Raw genomic sequence first — 26,648 nt, 5'->3', positions numbered from 1 at the left:
CTCTAACATACGAGGAGATAAAAACTCGTTACCATTTCCCATATCTTGTATTTTTACACCGCCATTTTAACTGACCTGTTTCCACAATCTTCAATTTTTTAAGTGACACAACTGGGCTGTATTAGCCATCTTGGAAGAAAATCCATATGGAGGAGAGGGAGGGAAAGGTGCGATAAGGGAGGAAAGGCAAGGAATAGGAGAATTGAGGGAAACGAGGAGTGACCTTGAGGGTTACGGGGTTACATTGAGGATGTACCTTGAGGTATGACCTTGAGGAGGTGACCTGGAGGTGTGACCTTGAGGGGAGGAGGTGACCTTTGTCGGCACTAAAAACTACCTTTATTTTATATAAATACATATCATTAAATATTATTCTTAAATTACGCACCTTAAAGTAAAAAACAAATTTACGTAAATGACAAGATACTTAGAACTGTTCGGTGTTGTTCTGAAAAGTAATTGCCTCCTCTTTTTTGTACTGTACTTTGATTTATCTTATTCCTTACTGTTTCCTTCTAATTATCATACTTAATTAACTCATAATTAATCAACTTGCCTACGTAAATATGAGTCAGTTGCATCTTCCGGTGTCGAATTATAGTGGCGCTGTGGTTCAAGACTCGTACGCTGCTGTGTGTCAGTCTATATCTTACCTATCAGTAAACATAAACTAATTAACTCTAGTATGCTATTACCTTATGCTATCGTGCCTGTGTCGAGTATGTATTTCATACAGCGTAACTTCTAATGTAAGTGTTCCAAAATAAAGGCGTTTTCGTCAGTAATTCTGTATTTTTACGCTCTTCATGTTGGTATATTTGCCAATTATTTATTTTAGTCGCCACTTATACACTCGTGGAAATGGAAAAAAGAACACATTGACACCGGTGTGTCAGAGCCACCATACTTGCTCCGGACACTGCGAGAGGGCTGTACAAGCAATGATCACACACACGGCACAGCGGACACACCAGGAACCGCGGTGTTGGCCGTCAAATGGCGCTAGCTGCGCAATATTTGTGCACCGCCGCCGTCAGTGTCAGCCAGTTTGCCGTGGCATACGGAGCTCCATCGCAGTCTTTAACACTGGTAGCATGCCGCAACAGCGTGGACGTGAACCGTATGTGCAGTTGACGGACTTTGAGTGAGGGCGTATAGTGGGCATGCGGGAGGCCGGGTGGACGTACCGCCGAATTGCTCAACACGTGGGGCGTGAGGTCTCCACAGTACATCGATGTTGTCGCCAGTGGTCGGCGGAAGGTGCACGTGCCCGTCGACCTGGGACCGGACCGCAGCGACGCACGGATGCACGCCAAGACCGTAGGATCCTACGCAGTGCCGTAGGGGACCGCACCGCCACTTCCCAGCAAATTAGGGACACTGTCGCTCCTGGGGTATCGGCGAGGACCATTCGCAACCGTCTCCATGAAGCTGGGCTACGGTCCCACACACCGTTAGGCCGTCTTCCGCTCACGCCCCAACATCGTGCAGCCCGCCTCCAGTGGTGTCGCGACAGGCGTGAATGGAGGGACGAATGGAGACGTGTCGTCTTCAGCGATGAGAGTCGCTTCTGCCTTGGTGCCAATGATGGTCGTATGCGTGTTTGGCGCCGTGCAGGTGAGCGCCACAATCAGGACTGCATACGACCGAGGCACACAGGGCCAACACGTGGCATCATGGTGTGGGGAGCGATCTCCTACACTGGCCGTACACCACTGGTGATCGTCGAGGGGACACTGAATAGTGCACGGTACATCTAAACCGTCATCGAACCCATCGTTCTACCATTCCTAGACCGGCAAGGGAACTTGCTGTTCCAACAGGACAATGCACGTCCGCATGTATCCCGTGCCACCCAACGTGCTCTAGAAGGTGTACGTCAACTACCCTGGCCAGCAAGATCTCCGGATCTGTCCCCCATTGAGCATGTATGGGACTGGATGAAGCGTCGTCTCACGCGGTCTGCACGTCCAGCACGAACGCTGGTCCAACTGAGGCGCCAGGTGGAAATGGCATGGCAAGCCGTTCCACAGGACTACATCCAGCATCTCTACGATCGTCTCCATGGGAGAATAGCAGCCTGCATTGCTGCGAAAGGTGGATATACACTGTACTAGTGCCGACATTGTGCATGCTCTGTTGCCTGTGTCTATGTGCCTGTGGTTCTGTCAGTGTGATCATGTGATGTATCTGACCCCAGGAATGTGTCAATAAAGTTTCCCCTTCCTGGGACAATGAATTCACGGTGTTCTTATTTCAATTTCCAGGAGTGTAGTTATCTCGTCCCTCAATATGGGTGTTCCCCATCATCTTCCATACTCCTCGGGCTCAGAACGGAAGTCATTTTCCGTCTCCAGAGTACTGATATCCAAAGGTCTTTCCACGACATGATCACCATTACTTTGTGTGAGTGTAACCGGCCTTCGGCCTGCATGGGCAAACCACTTGAGACGGGCCCCGCGCTAGTCTCTAGTTTATTAAAACTCACCACCTATTTAAGGAAATGACACAACGAAATCCGCCAACTTGCAAGGTATTCATCACCATCCGTTGTTGCTTAAGTTGTTATCTACGTGAAGTTTATGGCCATAGACTACAGGTCATCTTTATTGCTCGTTTTCGTCCAGGAACCGTTCTGTGTCTAAAAATGGTAACGTCCCTAGAATATTTTTCTGCATGTTGAGATGAATGGAAATAGAGATGGCTAACTTTCTCGTAATTTCGTAATCAATATCCGCTATCAAATGCGGGGGAAAAGTTGTTGAAGCTAAGCTATTAAGGTGATCTATAACACTAGGTATTTTCATTCAAATTCCAACGTGCATACCCAGAAATTGCAACATTCTGTTTTATATACTACCTCTTCCTCTTGTTTTCTTGTTAGTTACATCCTGCTTTCGTAGCGGCAGTGTAAGCGTACAACTCAGCAATCTTCTTTACATGAAGATGAATTAAACAATGTATTACCTGTATCGCATCGAAATTTCATTGTTTTGTTTTCTGAATTAAATGAACGTTTACAAAATTGTTGAGGATTTCGTGGCCACTTGTTGACAAACTGCCTGTTTCAACCTCCATTGAGTCCACCACCAGCAATGGAAGGTGAAAGTTGGACAATGCCAACCACTCCTGCTGGCGAAACTTCAGAAAAATCATCAGATAAACGTCGGCCGAAGAAGCCGAGACAGAAGCCAACAGGCAGTTGTCAAATGAACGTTTGTTCAAACGAAATCAACCAATTTATCCTTTCTTTTGTCAATGCATCTCAGCAAGACATGATTGTAACGCTTGTATCATACAACATGATGATGTTTACACTTCATAAATATTCGAAGGACAGTTATGTAGACACTTTTATACAGAAAAAAATACAAATTGACGCAATGTCAAATCATGTGGCAAAGTTTGTTAATGTGAATAATACCGGGTTGAACCCTGGTTTGGAGTCCCTTGTTAAACTCCAGGCTTGATAAGTCAGCCCAAGGTCGGAGGAAGGTAATATGATGTCCAAACCGATCTTCACATTGATGACAGCTTTATTTAGAGGCACACAGACAGCCGTTTTTCTCTCGCTCAGTTTAAAGCAATCGTTGAATGTTGGTTCGTATACTTCGTGGAGAGCGTTCACTCCTGTTACCTACCGCCTGCGGCGCACCACAGCTGCCTCCGTTCCAGTTTTGGACAGTGTCATTTTTCCATGCTTGGTATTCTTTAACCAGTGCGACTCTCGAGCAATTTACCAATTTAGATACTTCAGAACTACTTCCTCCCTTTACCCGAAAGCCAACGATCAGGTCCTTTTGGACATCAGATAAATTGCTAAGTTTATTACGACGACTGCACTGTTTGCCGGTATCTCCCCCCCCCCCCCCCCCCCACTCCCCCCCGACATGATTTATATACCCTCCATTGCCAGTGCTACCTGCTGTCTGTGAGTGGTTACTGTACGTTGAGGTCGAACATAGGCGATGGTCACATTAATGCGACTGGACCTTGAATTTGGATCTACCGATTAACATGGAATTTGAACCACAGGTACATAATGACACTGATTTCCCCTCACTTAAAAAACAGTTCTTCATGCAAACATTTGAAGTTATTTAATACGACTCAATGCTTCTGCAATATCGATCACACTCACACCAAATAAAGACAGAGGGAGAGAGAGAGAGAGCAAGAGGCAGAGAAAGACTCCAAATTTATGTGGAATATTAGTAACAGCAGTACTTCGAAACATCTGTAGAAAACCCAATCGGTAACCTTAGGTTGGTAGAGCAATCGTTGGAACAGGAAAACAGCCACTAATAGGGAATAAATGGGCAGCGTTCGGTCATCGTCTGTTACAAGTTGCCCCGTTTAGTCAAGAGTGTGCACCACGTGATGCTACTTGCTGCCTGCTGTTTGCAGTGGGGTGTGGAATCTGCACACGCCTCGAACCTCCTTTCGAATAGCATTACGCCGCGTCAAATTCGTATTATTTAAAATTGAATTAAATTATATAACAACTGCTCCTTCGGTTCCACAATTTGTTTTCTACACACGAACGCTATGATGGCATATTCAAAGTTGTACGAACAGATCACAGAAAACCACAATTGATCAAATTTGGTCAGTTAAGTATTTTATGGTTTTGCTTGTGACTTAGTATGTTGCACATTTAGTGGAAAGACAATTCTATAGCCTTTAAGTGAATCTGAATGCAGGCATGCTGAACCATTGTTTACTATACTAGTATCATCAATTCCTAAATTGAGGAACATACGTAGAATGAAAACGCTTGATAATTGACAGTAGCTATTCTAGTGTGGCAAAGTAACAGTGTTCTCTGGAAAAGTGCTTTGTACAATTGAGTACAATAGCTACCAGCATTTTGTTTAAGTGTACGGGTACTTTTGTTTTTCATACAGTACATTTTCCTTGATTTACCTCTTCGGCGTTAGTTTAAATTAAATTACTTGATGTCTGGAAATAGAAATAAAAGGTTTGTCATCAGTTGCATTCACCATTTAAAATTCCGCCACCTGCAGAGTGGCGAACATAAATACCTGGCGTGACACAGCAGACAACCATATGGTACTTCATACTACGTGTAAAATCAACAGATCCCTGTAGACCAACATCTTACTTGAAAGCAATTCGTCACCCGGTATCCGTCATTCGGCAGGCATCGACATCAGGTACAAGTTGGAAGAACGCCCACTGCCTGCATACGCAGAAACTACTCCAGGAATGGAAATCGCGAAAAGCTTTCGTTTGCGAATCAGTGCAGCAATTTCTGGAGATGAAATGTGTACTAAGAAACAGTGCCGCAGGAGAGTTTTCACTTTATTGCATGAAGCACACATCTCACCTACTTACAAAGCAGTCTCGAAACATTGGAGTTCTCCCTCCAGGAAGGAGAACTTGTAGAGCGAAGATTGACCCGGCGTAACACAATAACGTTTAGACCGACCATGAGAAGTATTAGCGCATTTAGAGCAGTTCAGAGTTAAGAATATGGTTTCCCTAGGATTATTCAGATTGATGGTTTGCTTTACTTTCTTTGCTGCGCTGCTGTTCAGACTGATATGCAGATCAATGTTCAGTTTGTTGGTAGTAGCAGATGATAGTATAGAATAGTATGTTGCTGATCTTACAGCTGTTTATTGTATATGTATGATGGGCGGGACGATGGACAAGAATTATCAATGATATGTAACTTGTTTTCAATGAAAATATATGTTTAACTGTTTTACAAAGTCTCGTTTTTGTAGCAAATACAAAGAATCTTCCTAGTAATCAGTGGAAACTGACTTTGATAAATAACGGACAGGAGTCGAAGTTCGAAGACAGTCTCTGATCTAGTAATAATGTTGAATGTTTCTTTCAAAGTAATTACAAGTGCTAACTTTCAAAGTGATATCGCATATTAATCAGCGACAATATTCAGACTGTTGATGAATCAACGTCAGAGTTATTATGGTGCTCTTAAAGAAACTCTATGGTCTGATTCATAGAGTAGAAGTATCTCTGGAGTGAGCATGATACTCAGAATTGATTTTGTGTTGACATACATCGCCGCCGTGGTCACATGATGTCGGTACGGCGTAGATTTGTCCATAACGCGTCCTATAAATTTTGAATGTCACTATATCGCTAATACAGACAGATTCGCTTCGTAGATGCTGCCGACTTGGAACGGGCGTTTTGTAGACACCATGACAATTTACTTTTGATGTGTGGAATGAAGTGGGCTGTTAGCTTTGAAGAGCAAAATGAACGGGCATTACGTCACCGCATCGTCATATCAGCTTGTGTTTACACACTGTCCGCCACACCACGCCACGTCAGTTCGCTTTGCCCAGTATCGAACGGTGAAAGTGAGGCTGTGAATCATCATCCACTACACAAAAAGTCAGAGTATAAAGTCCGATTTGAGGAATTAATAACGACAAAAGTTTATTAATGGAGAAAGCAACGTATTTTCTTGATTAAGTTTATTTGTTAAAGTGCTGAGAAGTGAAACAACATTTCAAAACGTCGACATTTGTTTGATATGAAAACTCCATACATACGGACACCATACAATAGCTATAAAGGAATAAGTGGAGGCTGTTTGCCTTATACATTATATTATTACTTATGCAACTAAGAACGCCATAAACAATTCCGTTTTTCTCCTTCATTCAAGCTGGCCATTTCATTTAAAACGTTATTTAATGGAAACTGCTTCGTTAACTTATGTTCTTATTCATAAACATTCTGAGCGACAGCACCATTCTGTTATTGTAAAACCTAAATAATTTTACTCTTTTAGATATCTGACCTCGCTTGCATAAGAACACCGAATGGAAAAAATCTCCAAGTCGTAATGCAACATTTACAATTTGCGGGGAAAACAAAGCGTAACAATAAAATAAAGATGAAAATTTGCGATGAAAAATCACAAAAGCATGTGACAATAGTTAACAGGTTAACACGTTGCTAGCGGACGCCGATACCGTCAAAACTTTCGTCCCGAGAAACCTTGACGCTGGTGATGTGACATCACGGTTCGTTGATGTCCTGAGTGAAGGTCACATTTGAAATAGATTGTGAAATATTTTGATGTGACGTAATTTGACGAGACGTGACGTGACGGCCAATGTGAACTGGCCTTAAACAGCCAACGTCTTCCCAAAATCACGTGGCAAATCGAACTTCATGCTGACAACGTGCGCAGAACTCAATGCTCACTGCAGAGATATTTTTACTCTATTATTTGATTTTACGGAAATAATGAAACATTTTCTACGTGTAATAATTAACAGATTCGTGTTAATCTAGGTTCAGGATTATTGAATAAGTAACTATTTTACAATTACATCATAGTAATTTTTACCAGATAGGAATACCGATAATTAAACAGTTTATATCTCTTCCCATTGTAGAGCTGATTTATAATAAAATACAAAACCTAAATTCAGAATTAGTCGTCCTAATATTCGTAAGAATTCAGGGGGACGGCATAGTAGTAGACTAGTACCAGTGGTTTTATTCATCCATTGATAAATTTTACAAAAATACTGAGGATGTCATGCAACTACAATTGAAGAAAAACAAAATATAATTCATATATAACTTACAGTTATTTACATTTTAAAGGTAAATTTGGCCAAGGATCGGACAGATAGTCGGCCGTTGCCTTATAGCAGGAACCATCTCGGCATTTACCTGAAGTAATTTGGGAACTCAAGGGAAACCTGAATCAGAGCGGCCAGATGAAGAATGAAACTTTCATTCTCCCTAATAGTAGACCAGTCTGTTTAAAAGAGAGCTTCTCAGTCGATTTATCCCTAGTGTGCAATACTCTTACACAAAGAAGTAAATATCTAGTGTTATACTGTTTATTCATTTCCCATGATCGGTCACTGCAAACACTTTACACAAATTATGTACTGATGTAACATTACACACGCTATTATCTGACCTCAGGACCATAGCGACAATATTTAGTTTCCATTTTGTGTGCCCCAACTTCTCATTTACGAATCTGAAAAACCGAGTTGAGATAATGAGCGCTGTAAGAGAATAAGGTGTTAGTATTAAACATTGCGTAGCTTTGAAATAGAAAAATCTAGTTTGAAAGTGTTACGTAAACTGATAGATGTTTTATTATTATCATCAATTTTTGCTTGTAATACTTTTTTATCAAACTCCTATTCAGTATAACCTAAGTAATCCACTGTATAGGCTGTACTGCTTAACAGGTATTTTTTAACTGCCGTTTTAAATATTTTAGTTTTAGTCATCTCTTTGCGCAACATATTGTACAGTTTTACTCCTTGGTAGGAAATGCTGATTGATTTTTGTGTTTATTCTCTCTTGGTAAATGTACGGTAAGTTCAGTCTACATCTTGTCCCCTGTTGACAGGAAGAGATGTTTGTGCAGGAATTATCGATGTTATTTTTGATGTTCGTAACTTATTGGTAAACGTAGTCACATGGTGTAACGTAAATCGATAGTGTTTTGAACTACAATTAGCTCGACTACTATTTTTGGTTACTAACCTTACAGACCTTTTCTGTAGTCTGCAAACTGTATTCATACTTTGTGCATTTGTCCTCAAGAAAATAAATCCATTATTAATAACTTAGTGCACTTTTGAATAGTTTGTAATTATAAATTCTGACTGTTACACAATGATGACGCGACTCTAAGGGCATAAGGCGCTGATGAGTTATGTTTTCAAGTATCTTGTGTTCACACCATTTCAACAAAGAATCAATATTCATTCATATAAATCTTCCGTTTGTTACGCAGTCTATAGAGACTCTATTTACATTTAATTTAGGATAGTGACGTTTTCCCCTCTTCAAACTAAAATTCATTGCAACTGTTTTGTTTGAAATCAATGCCATATTTAAAATATTCAAGAAATGAAGAAGACAACAGGTAAAAGTAAAGGTTGGAGTAATAAAACTTTTTGGTTGACAGAAAAAGGATTAGTTCATTTAATTGTATCGTTTAGAATCTATCTGAAGGCTAAGATTTCAAGTGACCTGTGCTCTCCGTTGTATAATATTAAGCATTCTCCGTTTGCTGATAACTTTTTCTTTCACGTACTCACAAAGGTGTTGCCTGTTTGGACGGTGGTTTAAATACCTTTCTATTTGTCCCCGAACTCCAACACACAGCTATGTGACCGAACCACAAGAACTATTTTTGAAAAGAAGGGCTAAAAATACGAAACTGAAAGTTTTCTCGGCCAGTGTATACGTCGGTAAGTACTGTAATCAGACGCTGCTGGCAGCGTAAAGTTTATTATTCGAGATCTCGTCAAACAAACAATCATTCTCAACTCACGTATATCACGGCAATTGCAGGGCAGCGTCCACAGTTTTGCATCGAATCAGCCGCATTCTCGCATCCTCACAATCGTATTGCGTTGTGTTATATACACACCACACAGTAATTACGATTTTGCAGAGGTGTTCCACATTTAATTCTGTTCTAAACTGAATGGGCTACATGGTGGCTTTCTTAGGTACGTAAGTAAAATATTTACACCTGTTTATAAGAAACGGCCTGTAAACATTTTGTGCTACCCCTCATATCATATATGATAAATGAAACATCCGTTCAAATTAGTCAATTTGTAAAACAGGCTGTATTTCGTTTGAAAGTCGGTTGTTTCTTTTTCACGCCTAGAACAACCAGTGACTATTCGTTTCACAGCACTCTTAGCGCAGTATACAAGGAAAGATTATCACGGCTGATTTAGCTCTTCTCCTTCTAAAAGTGTGTTAGAATGTTAAGGCAGTTCCCTAATTAGAGATCTGTAAAATAAAACGAAGACGAAGTCGACTTTACTTGCTTGAATTTGGTCATTCTCATATGTACCATATCCGATACATTGGGTCTCTGCGATATTACGTACATCTATGAGCCGATACCATTTTTCTCTGTTTGTGTGTAGTGGAACAATATGTTATTTTCTCCTGAATGCTGAAATACCACAGTAAGCAACCCGAAAACTGAGGAAGAGGAACTTAACGAAGCAGAAGAGGAGAATAAAACGACATGCGTATCAATTTAGCCACTACCCAAGTGTCTAAAAGATATAAATGCCTCTGATACGTATCAGAAAGGACACTGAAAAAAAAGAATAGATCAATGTGCTGGGGACTGGATTGCTTATGTCAAAACTGTGAAGTATTCTGAATGTGAGGCTATCTTTTGGCTATCTTTCGCCTTGCTTCAGAGAGAAACTGTTTCAAGTAGTTTTCATATTCCATACCTATTACCGCTTTATAACTTTTTAAAATCTGTAATGTTAATTTTTGTAGTTTTTACACTTCAGCTTTTTAATGTTATATATATATAAAGAAACTTGTCTAGCTTGAAGGGGGAAATCAGATGGCGCTACGGTTGGCCCGCTAGATGGCGCTGCCATAGGTCAAACGGATATCAACTGCGTTTTTTTTTTTTGTTTTTTTTTAAAATAGGAACCCACATTTTTTATTGCATTTTCGTGTAGAACATAACGAAATATGAATGTTTTAGTTGGACCACTTTTTTCGCTTTGTGATAGATAGCGCTGTAATAGTCACAAACGTATAAGTGCGTGGTATCACGTAACATTCCGCCAGTGCGGAGGGCATTTGCTTCGTGATACATTACCCGTGATAAAATGGACCGTTTACCAATTGCGGAAAAGGTCTATATCGTGTTGATGTATGGCTATTTTGCTCAAAATGCCCAACGGGAGTGTGCTATGCATGCTGCTCGGTATCCTGGACGACATCATCCAAGTGTCCGGACCGTTCGCCGGATAGTTACGTTATTTAAGGAAACAGGAAGTGTTCAGCCACGTGTGAAACGTCAACCACGACCTGCAACAAATGATGATGCCCAAGTAGGTGTTTTAGCTGCTGTCGCGGCTAATCCGCGCATCAGTAGCAGACAAATTGGGCGAGAATCGGGAATCTCAAAAACGTCGGTGTTGAGAATGCTACATCAACATCGATTGCACCCTTACCATATTTCTATGCACCAAGAATTGCATGGCGACGATTTTGAACGTCGTGTACAGTTCTGCCACTGGGTACAAGAGAAATTACGGGACGATGACAGATTTTTTGCACGCGTTCTATTTAGCGACGAAGCGTCATTCACCAACAGCGGTAACGTAAACCGTCATAATATGCACTATTGGGCAACGGAAAATCCACGATGGCTGCGACAAGTGGAACATCATCGACCTTGGCGGGTTAATGTATGGTGCGGCATTATGGGAGGAGGGATAATTGGCCCCCATTTTATCGATGGCAATCTAAATGGTGCAATGTATGCTGAGTTCCTACGTAATGTTCTACCGATGTTACTACAAGATGTTTCACTGCATGACAGAATGGCGATGTACCTCCAACATGATGGATGTCCGACACATAGCTCGCGTGCGGTCGAAGCGGTATTGAACAGCATATTTCATGATAGGTGGATTGGTCGTCGAAGCACCATACCATGGCCCGCACGTTCACCGTATCTGACGTCCCCGGATTTCTTTCTGTGGGGAAAATTTAACGATATTTGCTATCGTGATCCACCGACAACGCCTGACAATATGCGTCAGCGCATTGTCAATGCATGTGCGAACATTGCGGAAGGCGAACTACTCGCTGTTGAGAGAAATGTCGTTGCACGTATTGCCAAATGCATTGAGGTTGACGGACATCATTTTGAGCATTTATTGCATTAGTGTGGTATTTACAGGTAATCACGCTGCAACAGCATGCGTTCTCAGAAATGATAAGTTCACAAAGGTACATGTATCACATTCAAACAAACCAAATAAAATGTTCAAACGTACCTACGTTCTGTATTTTAGTTTAAAAAATCTACTGTTCGTCTAAAATTGAGAGCCATATGTTTTGTGATTATTACAGCGCCATCTATCACAAAGCGAAAAAAGTAATCCAACTAAAACATTCATATTTCTTTACATACTACACGAATATTTAATAAAAAATGGGGGTCCCTATTTTTAAAAAACACAGTTGATATCCGTTTGATCTATGGCAGTGCCGTCTAGCGGGCCAACCATAGCGCCAACTGGTGTCCCCCTTCAAGCTAGACAAGTTTCGTTCTCTGCAGTTTTTTCGTGAGATATTTGGCCCGGTCACGATCAATGGACCACCCTGTATATGGTGAAGCGAAATTCGCGCACTCGGCCTTCGCAACGCGACTCCTCACATACCAGCGATAAAAAAATCTCTCACAAAATTTCGTCCGACGAAACATTCGGAACAATAGGACATTAAAGAATTGCAATTTGGCAACAATGATACCACATGTATGGCAACTACCTCTGTCAGCACATACTAGTATTGCTGTACAGTTGATGCTGTAGATAGGATTTTTGGTTTGAGTGCAAGAGGTCGCTGCTTCGATCCCGTGTTGAAGCATACTTTTCTTTTACTTGGTAAATGTAGTCCAGGTTGTACAGTATCTGGAAGCAGTAACTGCGATTACAGTGGGCGCCCTAGAAATCATTTGCATTTACATACTACAATCGTAGAAATGGAAGATTGGTCAGCTTTGAGAGAAGCTCTTTTCACGTCGTGGGCATGGATTTATTCGCACCACTTCGTCTACTAGATGCGAAACCTGTTTTCTTTGTACCCTCTTCCAATGGTCCTACAGATTAGTACCAGCTATTATCCTTGCTAGTTCAGGTCCATTACATTTCGTTAGTGTCTTACGTCACCAGTAGGACTAGCAACGTGATTTGCAAATAATGTCCAAACTCGGTTACTATTATCACCATGGTCCCACTAATTATGCCTTTCAACATTGAGTCTGGTAACCGCTTGCCGTTTAGTACGTATCTCAATGCATTATTATTGTTCTATCGATGGGATTGCGCCGGCCGGTGTGGCCGAGCGGTTCTAGGCGCTACAGTCTGGAACCGCGTGACCGCTACGGTCGCAGGTTCGAATCCTGCCTCGGGCATGGATGTGTGTGATGTCCTTAGGTTAGTTAGGTTTAAGTAGTTCTAAGTTCTAGGGGGCTGATGACCTTAGAAGTTGAGTCCTATAGTGCTCAGAGCCATTTTTGATGGGATTGTGGAAACATCACTTCTTGTCCATTATAATTATCCGGGCTGTTATGCCGTGGGCGGTTGATGAATTCTGAGGTGATTCCCAACGTTTCGTCTGCGACTGCGGGAGACATCTTCAAGGGGGTCCGTAGCTTGATGGAAGGACCAACACACACACTGGCTCGCAGTAGCGAGTAGCGAGCCAGTGTGTGTGTTGGACCTTCCATCAAGCTACGGACCCCCTTGAAGATGTCTCCCGCAGTCGGAGACGAAACGTTGGGAATCACCTCAGAATTCATCAACCGACCACGGCATAACAGCCCGGATAATTATAATGGACATGATATTTCCGGCCATGAAACTTTACATTTTAGTAACATCACTTCTGTTACCGTTACGGAAACAGTGTAATTCGAAACCAAACATTTCGCAATTAGCGGAGCTGGGATGAATTATGCAGAACAATATCTGTCACAGGATTAATGCGTGTTAGCTGGAACAGGGCACAGGACTGACGGCGTGTTTATACTGTTAGCGCTGTCAACCAGGAAGGGACTAGTTGCGAGCAGAGTAACGTGCCCGTGACAAGACTCCAGTGTACATGCGTACAAGTATCGAATTTTCTCATTTTAAACCTCTGAACCAGTTGGCAGAGGTATGGCATACACAAACGATGAATATGTGGATATGTTTATGATCCGTGGTGCATCTGATGGTTCAAATGGCTCTGAGCACTATGGGACTCAACTGCTGAGGTCATTAGTCCCCTAGAACTTAGAACTAGTTAAACCTAACTAACCTAAGGACATCACAAACATCCATGCCCGAGGCAGGATTCGAACCTGCGACCGTAGCGGTCTCGCGGTTCCAGACTGCAGCGCCTTTAACCGCACGGCCACTTCGGCCGGCTGGTGCATCTGATAACTGGGATGGTGTTGCCACTCGTGAATATGTTGCTAGATATCCTCGTCGACACCATCCAGATAAAAATATATTTAGTCGTCTGGAGCTGCACCTTTGTGAGTCAGGTTCTGTCCTTCCACCATCGCGTGGCAGAGGCCGTCCACGGACCCGACTTACTCCAGCTACTCAGGAAGCTATTCTCGAAGTCATACTCCAAGAACCTCAGCGAAGTACACGTAGCGTAGCAAGGCAGCTGCTTGTCTTGCTACGCGCGGTAGTTAACGTGCTGCACGAACATGGGCTGCACCCCTATCATTATGCTTTCACGAAACACCAGAATCCTGCAGATCGCCATCAGCGGGTGCAATTCTCTGAATGGTTCCAACAACAACAGGAAGCCAACGATAACTTCGGGAACACCGTAATATGGTCAGATGATGCAGCATTTACTCGTGAGGGTGTCTTCAACAAGCTCAATGTCCTCCATTGGTGTGATGTTAACTCGCACGTCACCCGTGACCATGGATATCAAGTTCGATTTGGTATCAACATCTGAGCCCTGGGCCAGAATATTGGGCGACAGGTGTTTGGGCCCCTATATGTTGCCTGGCCGGTTGACTGCACAAAGGTATCATGCATTCCTCTCAAACTATCTGCCTGATGTGTTGGAAGATGTTCCACTACATGTTCGGCAGAGGATATGGTTCCAACATGATGGTGCACCTCCACTCTCTGGAATTAATGTGCGACAGTATTTGGACAGAACATTTCCAGGGAAATGTCTCGGACATGGAGGTCCACTTGTATGGCCACCGCATTCACCTGACCTAAATCCCCTGGATTTCTTCTTTTGGGAACACCTGAAAGAGCACGTATACTCTTCTCAACCAACAAATGTGAAAGAATTGATAGCGAGTGTTCATGCTGCTCTTGTTACTGTGGACGCAGCTTTGCTGCGAAGGGTGCAGAGCTGTGTGATCTGGCGGGTTGCGCAATGTTTGGACGTGAAGGGAGGTCGCTTTAAGCGTCTGTTGTTCTAAGGACAACGTATTCTGTTGTTAAGGTCATGCGGACATTAATATGGATATTATTATTGTCAATGGCTGCTAATGTGCGACAACTGAGCTCTCATATTACATCTAGTATGAATGACAACTAGAAGTTGTGTTATTGTACTATGCTACAATCTTTAGCATCTCGAAATTGATATTGTTTTTGTAGTTATTCCGTCCTATGAACGGACATTTGTTTCAATTGTCTGTTTCTTATTTCTCAAACCATGTATTTGTTATGTTCAGCATTACAAAATGTTGGAAATTTAGGATATATGTGACCTATGAAACGGTGTATATTACAGTATAAAATGTCAGAATGAAATGAGCAAATAAAAAAAATGCGCCCCAACCCAGAATCGAACCATAGATCTTCTGCATGCTAAACCAAAACTCTACCCACTGCACCTACTGTACAGTACGACTGCTCGTTGCTGTCAGAGTTAGTTACCATACATGTGGTTGCAGTGTTGCCACATTGTCACTCTTCAACATACATTTTCTGCCGGATGCACTCGCCAGACGAAAATTTGCGACAGACATTTTTTTATCGCTTGCAATTGAGGAGTCGCGCTGCAAAGCCCGAGTGCGCGAATTTCGCTTCCTACGTTGACTGTGGATGTTGTATTGACTGTTCAGAGATGTCACTAAACCCGACCAAAGACGTAAATAACCATGCATCAGCAGCGCCTATTAGATGGAGGGGGTCCAACAGCCCATCTGTTCCAGTCATTCCAGCAGGAAGGAGGTACATGGCGCGTGCTGTCTGCAGTCTCGGTGTGAATCAAAACGATGTTATTTGCACATGGAGGAAATACAGAGAAACAGGAACGGTTGTTGACATGCCTCGTTGAGGCCGCCCAAGGGCTGCTACTGCAGTGGATGACCGCTCCCTACGGATTATGGCTCGGAGGAACCCTGACACCAATGCCACCATGTTGAATAATGCTTTTCGTGCTACCAACCAAACTGTGCGCAATAGGCTGCATGATACTCAAAAAATGGTTCAAATGGCTCTGAGCACTATGGGACTTAACATCTATGGTCATCAGTCCCCTAGAACTTAGAACTACTAGCTAGAACGCTACCGCACGACCATGAGCTGCGGACCATGATACTCAAATTTACTCCAGACGTGCTTGGTGTGGTCCATTTTTGCAAACACGACACCATGCAGCGCGGTACAGATGGGTCCAACAACATGCCGAATGGACCATTCAGGATTGGCATCTCGTTCTGTTCACCGATGCGTGTCGAGCGTCGCATATGCCTTCAACCAGACAATCGGTGGAGACGTGTATGGAGGCAACCCGGTCAGGATGAACGCCTTAGACACACTGTCCAGCGAGAACAGCGAGGTGGGGGTTCCCTGCTGTTTTGGGGTGGCATTAACGTGGGGCCGACGTACGCCGCTGGTGGTCATGGAAGGCGCCGTAATGGCTGTACGATGCCTACTCCGACCAATAGTGCAACCATTTCGGCAGCCCATTGGTGAGCCATTCGTCTTCATGGACGACAATTCGCGCCCCCATCGTGAACATCTTGTGAATGTCTTCCTTCAGGATAACGATATCGCTCGATTAGAGTGGCCAGCATGTTCTCCAGACACGAATCCTATCGGCCGTGCCTGGGATAGATTGAAAAGGGCTGTATATGGACCACGTGACTCACCAACAACTCTGAGGGATCTACGCCGAATCGCTGTTGAGGAGAGACAATCTGGATCAACAGTGCCTTGATGAATGCCACGACGAATACAGGCATGCATCAATGCAAAAGAACGTGCTACTGGGTATTAGAGGTAGCGGTGTGTACAGTAATCTGGACCACCACCTCTGAAGGTCTCGCTGTTTGGTGGTACAACATGCAATGTGAGGTTTTCATGAGCAAAAAAGGGTGGAAATGATGTTTATGTTGCTCTCTATTCCAATTTTCTGCACAGATTCCGGAACTCTCGGAACCGAGGTGATGGAAACCTTTTTTGATATATACAAGGTGGTCCATTGATAGTGACCGGGCCAACTATCTCACGAAATAAGCATCAAACGAAAAAACTACAAAGAACGAAACTCGTCTAGCTTGAAGGGAGAAACCAGATGGCGCTATGGTTGGCCCGCTAGATGGTGCTGCCATAGGTCAAACGGATATCAGCTGCGTTTTTTTTAAATAGGAACCCACATTTTTATTACATATTCGTGTAGTACGTAAAGAAATATGAATGTTTTAGTTGGACCACTTTTATCGCTTTGTGATAGATGGCGCTGTAGTAGTTTCTACACTTCAGAGTTAATCGTTGTATCATGAGGGAGGACATCAAACAGAATAACCCTCAGTGTCTGAGAAGACAGTTGAAATGATGTTACCGGCTGAGTGTGTGTCTCTGAATGTTTTCTTCGGAGGAGAGGTGCTGTGGTACCACTCCATGGATTGCTGTTTTGTGTCCGGTTCGAAGTGATGAACCCATGTTTCATCGTCTGTGACGGTGTTCGGCTAAAGATTGTCACGATCTGCCTCGTAACGCGCAAGCAATTTCGCACAATGATATTTATGGTCTTCTGTTAGGCGCCGAGGAACGCAGTGCGCACGCACCTTTGAGTACACCAACTGGTAGACGTTTATGTCAGCACTACCAGCAAAGACATCCAGTTGAGCTGAGAGGCATATGATAGTGATCCGTCGATCACTTTGAATGAGAGTGTCCGCACGTTCCAGCATTGGAGTAGTCACAGCTGCGTGCGACTGGCTGGCACTTGGAAGATTGGACAGCTTTTCGCGGCCTTGTTGTGATAATGACAGACATCTCGCTCAACGACTCACCGTGCTTTTGTTCCTTGCCAGGAGTCCGTAGATGTTCTTCGGGTGACTATGCATATCAGCGATCTTCCGGTTCCCCGTCAAAAGAAACCCAGCGACAGTTCTCTGTTTGGAACGCACGTCCATTAGAGGCTACATATAGCGACGCTACCTATCGGAACTTCATGAAACTATAGGGGCTGGAAAGGGAATATTCCTCTATGTCCCACAACAAATTCCACATTCTTCGGACAGAAACTGGTTAAGCAAAAAAGTGTTGCATTACTTAATGAACGCCTCTCATACTGTGCGCAATAGGCTGCATGATACTCAAAAAATGGTTCAAATGGCTCTGAGCACTATGGGACTTAACATCTATGGTCATCAGTCCCCTAGAACTTAGAACTACTAGCGAGAACGCTACCGCACGACCATGAGCTGCGGACCATGATGCTCAAATTTACTCCAGACGTACTTGGTGTGGTCCATTTTTGCAAACACGACACCATGCAGCGCGGTACAGATGGGTCCAACAACATGCTCAAAAAAATTAGGGTAACATGACTTTGGGCGTCTTCCACACTTCACTGAGCAATCATTGAGGACTGGGAACGTTACCAAATTATACCTGTGCCTTTCACAAATGAATTACGTAACAAAACATCATTACATGCTCCGTTGTATGCAGAGAATGAACTGCAAGTCCGACAGGTGTCGAAAACAAAGTAGAAACAATTATTCATCTCGTTATCCTAGGTACTTTTCATTGGACATTGGAAACTTCAATAATATGTATGCCTCTGTGAGTGTTTATCACTGAGTGGCATGCCCTGCAAGATACAGAGGTCACCACGTGGTATTTGTTCTCAATTTTCATGAAAGTCTATGAGAGTTCTTAGAGAGTCTGTGGCGTAACAGAGCGACTACGATCACGTACGTCAGGCATGTACCACACATGCACGATGGGGTTTAGGAAACCACCGCCGGCCATTCAGATTACTTCAATGTTCAGGTCTCGCAAGACAACCCTACTGTCGCCCGCCATACAGGCTCTATCGTTAGGAGAAAATCTGGGTGACCACTGTACCCAGCAACCACCACATGGTCCCACTGGATCTGTTTGACCTACTGTCTGGAGGCAAGGTGACGACGAATAACGAGAAGAACCGTATGGCTCTCAACACTAAAGCCACCGCAAAACATCACAGAACCTTGGAAATCTGTCTGTCTCCTGGACATTTGGCAGGTGCCACTCACCATGGGTCTCTCTGCGAGCGAGCACGGTCATCACACTGCGTCAGAGTATATCTGCACTCGTCTGTGAATAACACGTTTCAACGCTGATAAAGATGACAGGTGATACGGGAACGGCAGAACTGAAGGCGAGCTGCAAGATGTTATCGTGTCAAGCGGGGTACTCAGACAGGACGATTGGGTGGTAAGGCCCTTTCTGGTAATCTGTTCTTTATAGGTTGATCGGACACAACGACTTCAGTGGCCCTTATGAGATCGTCTTGCAGTGCTCTGGCGGTAACCTTAGGACGTCGCAACGTAGAGATAACCAGATCACGTGGGGTTTTAACGCGTTGGCGACCTTGTGCAGCTCACCTTGCGTCCTGACCTGTCTCCCAGTAGCGTATCCACAACCTACTGATCACACGAGGAGAAGCTTTGACATCTGCAGTAACATGAACGAAAGTCCGCCATTGCAACTTACACTGCATTAAGATGTCACATGGCATGTGCATGATTGAACGCTACGTCCACTAACGACGCCTGCCATCAATCACTTCCTTCTGAGGGGTCTCCTAACACTGTAATGCATAATACAGACAACAGATGGCGAGTGATTGTGTTTGTCGTACATTGCACATTGTACATTGAAAGTGAAATTTCAAAGCCGGCCGAAGTGGCAGAGCGGTTCTAGGCGCTTCAGTCTGGAACCGCGCGACCGCTACAGTCGCAGGCTCGAATCCTGCTTCGGGCATGGATGTGTGTGTCGTCCTTAGGTTAGTTAGGTTTAAGTAGTTCTAAGTTCTAGGGGACTGATGACCTCAGATGTTAAGTCCCGTAGTGCTCAGAGCCATTTGAACCATTTTTTTGAAATTTCAAGCCATGCAACAAGACTACACATAGTGTGTGTGTGTGTGTGTGTGTGTGTGTGTGTGTGTGTGTGTGTGTGTTTTCTTTTCCCTTACTCGCAGTCCCTGATTCCCGTAAGAGGTCGGGCATGGTATGCATCTCTTACAGGAATCAAGGACATTGAGTAAGGGGTTGGTAGGTAAGTGCCGTTACGTCAGTAATGAGTAACTGGCTGGGAATTGGGTCGGAGAGGAAACATGCTCGGATGGTCAGGCAGTTATGGCGACCGTTCGCGTAAGCGGGAAATCAGGGTTCGAGTCCCGGACCAACAGAAATTTTCACCTGTTACCATTGATACATTCCATTTCTCAAATACGGCTAACGTCATTAAAAACCTTTCAACAACATGGAGTTGTTTGAAGACAGAGAAACCTTCGAAAATAAGCAAAGGTTTAGAAAAAAATGAAAACGATTCTGAATCACGCCAATTTAGCTGACAAAGGTTCCTCAAAACGTACCATCAAACTCCCCACCATAACAGTTAAGAGACGCAATTTCGGCGTTTTTACGACGCGTTTGTGAGTCTCGTCGAAAATAATGAGGAATCAGAGGACACTACTAAGTGTTGGTTCAAATGGCTCTAATCACTATGGGACTTAACATCTGAGGTCATCAGTCTCCTAGACTTAGAACTACTTAAACCTAACTAACCTAAGGACATTACAGACCCATGCCCGAGGCAGGATTCGAACCTGCGACTGTAGCAGCAGTGCAGTTCTGGACTGAATCGCCTAGAACCGCTCAGCCACAGTGGCCGGCCTGCTAAGTGTCATCACTTGCTTAGTTCACTAACAGGTGAAGCACACAAAGTAATTACACATCTTCCAGTGATTAACACAACTTTAAGGTAACGTTTGATTTGGTTTGTAACAGATATAACAATCTTCGGCTGATTGTAGCGCCACGCTTAAGGAAACTGTTAACGTTACCGTCAGTGACAAAGACATGTGCAAGTGGACTTCTGAATGAGGCTTCGAGCAATGTGCATACACTGACAGCATTAGAGCTAGATTCCTCTTTATACATCACAACTCGTCATATAAAGAGTGTAGCAGTCTGTAAGAGCAGAGTTTGAACCTCGTCTGAGATGAGCAAATTTCCGACGTCCAAAGAAACGTGTGCGTTTCTTGAAAAAAATGCAAATTTTTAGAAATCGTCAAGGCTATAATACCATCGTATCACGGTTTACCTGGTAATAAACATAACAATGCCTCCAACACCAAGCAGTTTGGGCATTCGAAACAGACTAATGTCGCTATCATTACTGTATCTATTGTATGTGCTGTATTGTATGTGCTTCAAGACTCAGACGTCGCACAAGTGCAGCAAATTCAAAGAGCCCACATGTAGCGAACACGAAGCCGTTGTGACGTGCCAACAACGTGTGGCACAGTTGCCTGAAGAGCGATCACAAGGCTTCTAACAGCTGCTCTATTAGCTGTCATACTTGCGGTAATCGACACCACACGTTGTTACATGCAGAATCACAACGTGCACAAGGCAGAACAAGTCCAAATGGCATGTAAAATGAATTGTATTTGACGGTGCCTGTATAGCTCGATGCAATATAGACACTGCGATAATGTATTTAACGGCAAAGCCAACGCAGCCTGCCGAGAACAATTAGTAGTTGTCTCTCTGTATGGGAACCACATAATCATACGAGATGGGAAGCAGACACAGGAACATGAGAAGATATGAGTGGGTCTTGAAAGAGTGTTCGGATACCCGAAGTGGATGCCGGCATGGTAGCTCAGCGTGCTCGGTCAGAGACGTAGCTGCTCTCTGTAACAAAAAATTGAGTGAAACGATAAACGATGAACTCAAACGGGTGTCGTGGGACGTCCACCCAAAACAAATGCAAGGAACGATAAAGAACAGACCGCCGAAGTGCCCGTGCGGTTAAAGGCGCTGCAGTCTGGAACCGCAAGACCGCTACGGTCGCAGGTTCGAATCCTGCCTCGGGCATGGATGTTTGTGATGTCCTTAGGTTAGTTAGATTTAACTAGTTCTAAGTTCTAGGGGACTAATGACCTCAGCAGTTGAGTCCCATAGTGCTCAGAGCCATTTGGACCATTTTTGATAACGAACAAAATAAGACACAAAGAAGTGGTTAAGCACAAAATCTGTGTTCGACTCCCGATCCGGCACACACTTTCATCTGTTTCCAGTAATTTGTATATCTATTGTGCTATTGTGGTATCGTGTTCGCAGTTTGCGAATACATTTCGTAATTTAATACGGCTGTCGATCGTCAGCAATGTCCGTTCCTTGGGACATAGTTGAATATACAGACACTATCAGATACTGACATTTCACTATATGTACGATCGTATCTCACAATTTGACACGGTACAGGATGCAATCAAAGTTCAACGAGACCTCACGAAGCTGTTGAAGAAAGGGTGTTTCTCGTTATGGAAATGGAGCAGCAACAGTATGGAACTACTCGAAAATACCCCTTCAGCCTTACGAGCCACACAATTATCCTTACAGCTTCATAATCCGCCCCCGGTAGCTGAGTGGTCAGCGCGACGGACTGTCAATCCTACGGGCCCGGGTTCGATTCCCGCCTGGGTCGGAGATTTTCTCCTCTCAGGGACTGAGTGTTGTGTTTTCCTAATCATCATCATTTCATCCCCATCGGCGCGCAAGTCGCCGAAGTGGCGTCAAATCGAAATACTTGCACGACGCGAGCGGTCTACCCGACGGGAGGACCTCGTCACACGCCATTATTATTATTATATACAGCTTGATATCTAGGATAAATTGATAATTACATCAAGACCCTAAGCTGTCGACAGGCGTTGATATACATCAACGGTGACAGTTGAAAATGTGTGTCCCGACTGGAACTCGAACCCGGGATTTCCTGCTTACATGGCAGACGCTCTATCCATCTAAGCCTCCGAGGGCTCAGAGGGTAGTGCGACTGCAGCGATTTATCCTTTGCAGGCTCCCCGTGAGACCCACATTCCCAACTTAGCGGCGGACAATCCTGTCGAGTCCCGTAAGAGTTCGGACAATGCATGTGCATCCAGCACAGAAGAAGAAGGTAAATGGCCGGCTAGCCTTAACTATATGAAGATGGTATCTGTTCGATCGGACATGTCAGAAAGAACAAATACCATCGGTGAACATACAGCTCTCTTAGAATGAAATGATAACTAAATCAAGACCCTAAGCTATCGACAGGCGTTGATATACGTCAACGGGGACAGTTGAAAATGTGTGCCCCGACCGGAACTCGAACTTGGGAACTCCTGCTTACATGGCAGACACTCTATCCATCTGAGCCACAGAGGACAGTGCCACTGCAGGGATTTATCCCTTGCACGCTCCCCGTGGAAACACATTCCCCACTTAATGTCCACACACTACATTCGTAGTGGACATGTCCGAAAGAACAGATACCATCTTCATATGATAACTAGAAGGGTATTAAAACTTAAGGTTTACTCGGGCATATTAAGCTGCTGATCAGTTTCAAATTATGAACAAAGTCCAGAAAGCACGCAAGGTCTACGCATTGCACTGTCTGTCACGTCATGCATTTTGATCCTCTGAGATTAATTACTTTTAATGTGATCACATTCAAGATCTTTACGCAATGTCTGTGGCAGCATCAGTCAACTTGGGATGAGACCTTGCCTCAACAGTGGCTGACACTGTACAGCGACATTCGTGTGACAGACAATATTCGCGTTGATGGCAGAGTCATTACAGAAGGAAGGCCAGTCAGCATTCAGCTTCACGGATACTGCGACGCTTCAGAGAAGGCCTACGGCTGTTGTATATATGTAAGATCAATTAACCATCATGAAGTCTCATGTGCCAAACTGTTAAGCTGCAAAACAAGAGTATCTCCACTGAAAACGCTGTCGTCGTCTCACCGGAAACATTTGGGGGCTCTCTTGCTTTTGAAACCATTACAGCACTTTGTTTACTCGGTGGGTGTAGACATCCACCAAACTTACTTGTGGACTCACTCATCCATCGTACTGGCATGGCTTGCATCTCCAGTCAAACAGTGGAAGACATTCGTGGGGAACCGTGTCTCCGAAGTACAGGAAATCACAGCAGCTGCGATATGGAATCATATATCTACAATAGCATACTCCGCTGATGTTACGTCACGAGGATCGTCACTGCAGACTAACAGGAAGACAGTCCGTGACGGGGAGGACCAGCTTCGCTTAAAGAAGACGTCATTTCATTGCCTGTATTAGATACCTCTAACAATTCTGCATCTCAAGATTTGCCAGAAGAAAGAGCTAAAGTTCTCTGGGTCATTAACAGAGCAAGCCAAGACGGTCTCATCTATAAATTCTCGAAGGTGTCACAATAATGACATAGTGTCTCACTTTTTTAGTAACTGGAAGACTGCAAAGGAAACAAGAGTAGCTGTTAATTTGTCTCGCAATGAATTGCACGATGGTGTGACAGAATAGCACAAGAAGGCATATATGTAACTGAAATCCACGAGTTGGAGGCAAACAAGCTAGACAATAATAGCAAGCTCAAATCACTGTACCCTATACTCGATGACATGAGATTGCTATGGATTGGAGGTAGGCTACGAAATGCTGATCTGTCTCATGAGGAGAAGCATCAGCTGATACTGCCGCCTCAGCATCATCTCACGAGGCTAATAGCATAGAGTGAACGTCGTAGTCTTTCCACGATGGGTGACAACTACTGCTTACATCTCTCAGGAAGCAAAACTGGATACCTAACGGACGAAATACAATCCACCATTTACTGCATCAGTGCCTGCACAACAGCTCATGGGAGACTTGTCATGGTCTTGTGTAGAAGCTGTGAGATCCTTAGATCGGATTGTTAGATTAATTACACAGGACCGTTCTCACGATGATCCAAGTAAAAGAAAAGGAGTTATTTTGGCATATTTGCGTGCCTGGCGATACGAGCAGTGCGTCTGGAGGCTTTTGGCAGCATGACTTCTGAAGCATTCCAGTCGAACATTTTTGTTGCGACAGAGTAGGTGCCAAAACCTCTACAGCGGTAACAGGACAAACGTTGCTGGAGCCAGACGGGAACTCTGCGGGTTAAAGTTACTGTTAGCACTCATTATCAGCAGACACAGAAAAAAAAATTTTTGTGTAACGAAGGCATCGACTGGCACTTCGTTTCTCCTGGGTCACCTCACTTTGCAGGAATAAGGGAAGCAGGAATAAAATGGACGGTCCCCAGTCAGAATGTGCAGTCTGGCGCATTGTCGTAGTAAGGGAAGACAACCTCCTGTTCTTATGCCGGAAGCTGGCCATCACTGAAGGAGTACACACTGGGTGCAATGGAATGGTGCGAGTGGCCAATATTCGTACACCGCATGAGGTTTTCGAAAGACCAATCTGCGAGTTTACCGAGTGAAGTGATACAAAAGTGAACCGTGTATTCACATTTTTTTTGTTTTTTTTTTTTTTCTTTATCCTATGTGTACCTTGCTCAGATTCGTTATATTCCGTCATTTTATACGTTTCAGTGCATTTTTTTGCTTAAAGGTATGTGAGTGCAATTTTCAGGCGCCATTTACAGACGCTAAGGATAGAATACTTGGTTGAAAGACGCAATTATATGTATACTTACTGACTTTCTTTTGTATGAGTTAGCAGGACTTGTGTTACTTGTATTATTTTGGAAAGAATTTAATATTCGTCTGGCGGCCAGTGTGTTCTGTCGCTGCATTCGATGGAGTCACTGGAGAGTGCTGCCCTCTCTGGAGGAATTTGTACCTGAGGGACAATGGGCAGTAGGCCATCCCTCCAAGGACACCTAACGGTTACTTTCGCCGCTGCGAGAAGAAAACAGTTGCAACTGGGTCTCGGTCGGTTGGCTGCCCTAAGCTCGTGGTCTCGCGCCGTGTACGCTAAACGGCAAATTTTTAACGTTCGTTTTGTGAATAATAACTTAATGTAAATAATAAGTGATTCTCTAACAAATATTGGCCGGCCGAAGTGGCCGTGCGGTTAAAGGCGCTGCAGCCTGGAACCGCAAGACCGCTACGGTCGCAGGTTCGAATCCTGCCTCGGGCATGGATGTTTGTGATGTCCTTAGGTTAGTTGGGTTTAACTAGTTCTAAGTTCTAGGGGACTAATGACCTCAGCAGTTGAGTCCCATAGTGCTCAGAGCCATTTGAACCATCTAACAAATATTGTCATTCAATACAATCTGAATGGATGCAAGCAATTGCGCAGTCCTCCTACATTCATGGTCCTCCGGTAACACTTACGTTCACATCTTCTCTAACACACTATACTATACATTTATGGTGTTATTTTCTCATCTCTGGGCGCTCAAACCAAGTCGGCCTTTATCGACGAGCACTATCGCATCTGGGGGGCGGGGGGCTTAGCGCTGTTGATCCGTATGAAACGCTTTCCTACTCGTAGCAATTACTCGCAGAATGCCAGAGCAGCTCCACTGACCGCCTCAGAGGCTGCCTGGTAAGTCTCGTCTCCAGACACGCCCCACCAGGCGCGCCCAGTACACAAGCAGCTTCGCATGATAGTGATTGAGGCAAACGTATACACACACATTTGCGAGTCCTGAAGAGTACTGCTGACCATACTGTTCACCACAGTTTGTTCATATCGTACTAGTACATGCATATCTGTTTGATACAAGTACACTACTGGTCATTAAAATTGCCACACCAAGAAGAAATGCAGATGATAAA

This window comes from Schistocerca serialis, chromosome 1 (genome assembly GCF_023864345.2).
Source record: "Schistocerca serialis cubense isolate TAMUIC-IGC-003099 chromosome 1, iqSchSeri2.2, whole genome shotgun sequence".
Lineage (NCBI taxonomy): Eukaryota > Metazoa > Arthropoda > Insecta > Orthoptera > Acrididae > Schistocerca > Schistocerca serialis.
Note: the sequence above shows the minus strand (reverse complement) of the source record.